At 28.6% G+C, this 5,508-nt stretch overlaps 3 long non-coding RNA genes across 4 annotated transcripts; 1 reads left to right on the top strand and 2 right to left on the bottom strand.

Annotated features, from left to right (window-relative positions):
- Positions 1-1,574: 1,574 nt before the first annotated feature.
- On the bottom strand, positions 1,575-2,209 carry LOC109582561 (uncharacterized). Its single transcript, XR_002185156.1, has 2 exons — positions 2,134-2,209; positions 1,575-1,778 (listed from the first exon to the last, which is right to left on the bottom strand). It is a non-coding gene; the product is annotated as an uncharacterized LOC109582561 (long non-coding RNA).
- LOC109582560 (uncharacterized) lies at positions 2,119-2,808 on the top strand. The gene is made up of 3 exons (XR_002185155.1): positions 2,119-2,211; positions 2,452-2,670; positions 2,723-2,808. It is a non-coding gene; the product is annotated as an uncharacterized LOC109582560 (long non-coding RNA).
- LOC105312938 (uncharacterized) lies at positions 2,249-3,120 on the bottom strand. 2 transcript variants are annotated; one of them, XR_002185153.1, is made up of 4 exons: positions 2,956-3,120; positions 2,818-2,907; positions 2,430-2,662; positions 2,249-2,371 (listed from the first exon to the last, which is right to left on the bottom strand). It is a non-coding gene; the product is annotated as an uncharacterized LOC105312938 (long non-coding RNA). The 2 variants fall into 2 exon arrangements; XR_002185154.1 differs by having other exon boundaries at positions 2,430-2,659.
- Positions 3,121-5,508: the final 2,388 nt, after the last annotated feature.

Genomic DNA, 5,508 nt, shown 5'->3' with positions numbered 1-5,508 from the left:
GGGGTTAGAGGATAATGGAGGTGATGGAAGGCAAGCCTGAAGTATATTATCATTATTATTATTTGTTATTATTATTAATATTATTATTATTCCGTTACTTATTATTATGAGAGTGAGAAAGGAATATTATTATTATTATAATTATTATTATTATTATTATGAGAGTGAGAAAGGAAATTTTTTTTATTATTATTTATTATTATTATTATTATTATTATTATTGTTATTATTACTATCATTTTATTATTTATTATTATTATTAATATTACTATTATTATTTATTTATTTATTATTATTATTATTTTATTATTATGATTGCTATTATTATTAAGAGAGTGAGAAAGGATTATTGTTATTATTATTAATATTATTATTATTATCATTATTATTATTTGTTGTTATTATTATTGTTATTATTATTATGAGAGTGAGGAAGGAAATTTTTTTATTATTATTATTTATTATTATTATTATTATTATTATTGTTATTATTAATATCATTATTATTATTATTATTATTATTAATATTACTATTATTATGTATTTATTTATTATTATTAATACCATTATTATCATTATTATTGTTTGTTGTTATTATTATTGTTATTATAATTATGAGAGTGAGAAAGGAATATTATTTTTTTTAGTTTCATTTATTAATTAATATTTTATTACTATCATTGGTATCATTATTAAGAGAGTGAGAAAGGAATATTGTTATTATTATTATTATTATTATTATTATTATTATTTATTATTATTTTTATTTTTATTTTTTTATTATTTTTATTTATTTACTATTATTATTATTATTATTATTATTGTTATTATTATTATTATCATCATCATTATTATTATTTGTTTTTATTATTATTATTATTATTGTTATTATTTTTATGAGAGTTAGAAAGGAATATTATTATTATTTTTATTTATTAATTATTATTTTATTATTAATAATAATAATAATAATTATTATTATTATTATTATTATTGTTATTGTTATTTTTATGAGAGTGAGAAAGGAATATTATTATTATTATTATTATTGTATATATATTGTTGTTATTATTATTGAGAGTGAGAAAGGAATATTATTAATATTATTATTATTATTATTATCATTATTATTATTTTTAATATTATTATTATTATTATTATTAATTAACCAAAATACACCAAGTAGGACAAAAGTAGTTTAGGACTAGAAATAGTGTTGGAAAAAAAATTAAAGTAATAGTAATTTGTTCATTTTAGTGCATAATAATGTTAAGGGGGAAACTGTCAGCCATATTCATTGATCTCCATTTGGTACGTGTGCCCCTAAGACATAAGATTGTGGCTCTCAAAGTTGAGAAAGTTAGATGAGTCCTAATCCACCCTAATACCTGAGCATAGTTGGTGTTCCATTATTATTATTATTATTATCATTATTATTATCGTTATTGTTATTATTATTATGAGAGTGAGAAGGAATATTATTATTATTATCATTATTATTATTATTATTTATTATTATTATTATTATTATTATTTTTATTGTTATTATTATTAAGAGAGTGAAAAAAGTCTTCAACATCTTGTGAAACAGTTCAGAGGAATAGGACTGAGTATGAATACAGGGGAAAGAAAGTATTGAACAAAAAATATCTATAACAATAAGTTATTTCTTATCTTTTAAAAATAGATATGTAAGAAGCTCTTCTTGTTCGTATACAGTATCAGAAATGGTACTCACAAGAACTTGAGGAGGCATTTCCTTCAAAATGGAATAAAACCTAGGTAAAAATAATAAGAATAATCCAAAGAAGAGTAATTAAAATTTTTATTGAAGGGTTCATGGGAACACTGGTCGCATTCCTTGTCTTGCTGTTTCTGTGGAAGGCATTAAAGATGTGGTAGCATTTTTGGAGAACTATGCTGAAGACTACGCCATTTTACAACCTGGGATGATACCTGGAGTGAGGGATTATGGGAAGGCCAAGCTATTGCTGTCCAGTGTGTCCCGACGCATGGTTTACCGGCAGTATGCTGATGCTGGTAGGGAACATACTCTCTGTGAAAGTTCCTTTAAAAGAATATGGAGAAAGTATGTTCCCCACATTTACAGCATCAAGCCAATGACGAACTTACAATGTATGCTGGACGTGCAAAAAGAACAGCACTGCAATTTTAAGGAATACTGGGTGTGAGATTGAGCATCAGTCTGAGGTACATTTATTATTATTAACAATGTAATTATTCTTGCCTGTAAAATGCTATCCCTTAGTGAGTAACTTTGTCTTTAGTTAACTTGTTAATTTCATATTACTTTCAAGAATAATGATACTACATGAACATACAGTACTATTCCTTCATGTGTTAGTAGGATCTAATGGTATTTAAAACATGTTAATGTGTATTGTGTTCTTATTATTAGTATAACTTACCTTAATCTCTTTTTGTTGTTAGAGGAAAAGGAGACATCATAGGGGTAAAGGGAAGCATTGACGAGGTGGCGGGAGAGGAGCAGGAAGAGGAGGTGGCCAAGGAGGAGGAGATGGACAAAAAAGAGGGGCAGCTGGCCAAGGAAGAGGGGGAGGTGGCCAAGGAAGCGGGGGAGGTGGCCAAGGAAGAGAGGGAGGTGGCCAAGGAAGAGGCCAAAGAGGAAGAGGAGGCCCTGCTACAACAGTAAGAGAAAGAAACATCATTAAACATAACAATAACAACAAATTTTTCATAGGATTCATCCACAAGTGCAAAGACAATAAACTATTTTAACGTTACATGTAAAGAACTTAATTATACTTCTAAATAAAAATAATATATATATATTACCTGTAAACTCAAGGAAAAGCGATGGTTGGATTTGAATGAAGTATGGGGATGATCCGTGTTCAAAACAGTCCATAATTAGGACTTTTAGCACTAGAGGACGTAATAATAACTCTGTAACTAGGTAATGAAAAAACTTACTAGTATTTGAAGCCAACATGAATGGCAGGGCTTTAGACAACTCTTACGATGTCCATTATACAAGAAATGATAGTTCAAATGCTGTGAAAAGCAAGTCAAAAGTGCTTCTTTCTTCATTCCCCGTTTATTAATTGATTTGGGTGTGGTTTTTCCTGGTAGGCGTGGTTTCATGTACTACATGAACGGGCATGACACGGAAACATTGAAAATAACTTAAAATGGCTTTTCTCTGTACTAGTATTCCAGAGCAATCGTCCAAACAGCATCCATAACTTCCAAATTTTATTATGCATTGTCATAAATGGGATATTGCTGGAAAGGAATTTTTTTCTCTATCTGTGAGTACCAAATTTAAAAATCAGATCTGTATTGTGTAATCAATTTCTGACTGGAAGTGCATACTTGTGAAACAACGCATGTTTTATGCATTCACCACATAAGCTATTTTGTTGCATAAGTTAATTACTATATACATGTACTGACAGACATACATGTAAATGTAGGGGGCCTCTACTGTAGTTTGAAGCACCCAATGTAAAAATTTGTACTGTATAACCTCTTGTGGCAATATTCTAATAGATTCATGTAATTTTGATTTGTAAGTATTAGTGTACAATTATGATTGTTTTAGTTTTTGAGCTTTGCGAGACTTTTTTGTCCAAGGCTATAGCAAAGATATAATATTAATTTTTTTATTTTGTTAATTGAAAATTCACTGCGCAATACAAAAGTAATAACACATTTTGTATATCTTTGAAGACATGACGCCATATTTAGTATTAATAGTGCATAAATTGTGTTTGTTTTTGCACATTTATCAAACTGACTAGCTATACTCTTATTCAGTGCCGTAACCATCTTGATCCAAAATCCCTGTACACCATCAGGTCCTGGAGTTTTCCAACTAGGCATCTTCTTACATTGCTTCATAACTCTACCTATACCAATACTCAGATTATCCTGCGTCACTGATGTCCCACCTTCCTCAATCTCTCTTAACCATGTAGCATTCTGATTGAAATCCTTTGCCGTTCCCCAAATCCCCTTCCAAAATGACACACTTTGCTTTGCATCAGGCCCAAACCCTTCCTTTTCAATCCCCCCATCTAGCTGCTGGTAAAACCTCTTTTGATTAGAATTAAAAAGACAATTTTGAGTATACTGCTTGATTCGCTGCTCATACCTCCTCACCTTCCCACTCTTAGCCACTAATCGCTGCTTCAGCTCTTCCAGAACGACTTGAAACCCCTTCCTCTTAATGTTATATTTCTTCTCTAACAGCTTATACTTACTCATCTTCTTTAATCTGCCAGCTCTCTTACTCTCCATCACACTTATATTACTTCTTAAGACCTTGATATCCTTTTCTAACCTCCTATGCCACCATGGCTTTCTTCCCCTTATAGCTCTGTTATCTTCTAATAACTCACATAGACCTAGCCGTTTAGCAACATTAACTCATACAGCTCTAATTAAACAATTTGTCTCAGTAATATCTGATGTCTTAATAAACTTCACTAACTCATTTACTTTCCTAGTTTCTTCCATTAGTCGATATCTATTCACTCTTCGAAAATCATAACGCTCCACTTTATCCTTACTCATAACTTCATGCCAAATTCTCTTCAATTCCATCACCTCACGCACTGCACTCGGAACAGGAACTAAACCACTATCAACTGCACCATAAACATGCTCCTCTAATCTTCCCTCAACTACACCTGCATCATGAACCAAACTCTCTTCACAAGCTCCCTGATCCCCAAAGTCAAGCTGACTGACTTCTAGATCCCCAACACATCCTAAAACTCTTTGCCTAAGAGCATCTAACTCCACCACACTTAGCCACCTTTTGCTCTTAATCAATCTAACCTGATCACACAGACGCTGCTCAGTTGTTACATATCCTCTATCCTTCCACAAATTAAATTATTATTATTATTATTATTATTATTGTTGTTGTTATTATTATTATTATTGTTGTTGTTATTATGATTATTATTATTATTATTATTATTATTATGAGAGTTAGAAATTATTATTATTATTATTATCATTATTATTATTATTATTATTATTATTGTTATTATTATTATTATTATTATTATTATTATTATTATTATGAGAGTTAGAAAGGATTATTATTATTATTATTGTTATTATCATTATCATTATTATTGTTGTTGTTATTATTATTATGTGAGGGAGAAAGGAATATTATTATTATCATTATTATAATAATAATAATAATAATTATTATTGTTATTATTATCATTATTATTTTGAGAGTTAGAAAGGATTATTATTATTATTATTATTATTATTATTATTAATATTATTATTATTATTATTATTATTATTGTGTTAATGTAATCACAACACTAAGTTGGTATATGTACAATATTGGTCTATAACAAATAGACTCTGTTATAAATCTCATGCTTAAATATCTCCTTAAGATTCTGGCAGTCCCCAATTATGCTGTTTTCTTTAAGTGTTTGATCTTTAACTTCGCATCTGCTCTCTTGATTCATTTACTAATCTTCATTGACA

This window comes from Amphimedon queenslandica, unplaced genomic scaffold (assembly GCF_000090795.2).
Source record: "Amphimedon queenslandica unplaced genomic scaffold, v1.1 AMPQUscaffold_13376, whole genome shotgun sequence".
NCBI classification, from domain to species: domain Eukaryota; kingdom Metazoa; phylum Porifera; class Demospongiae; order Haplosclerida; family Niphatidae; genus Amphimedon; species Amphimedon queenslandica.
This window is presented reverse-complemented; position numbering and strand designations above follow the sequence as displayed.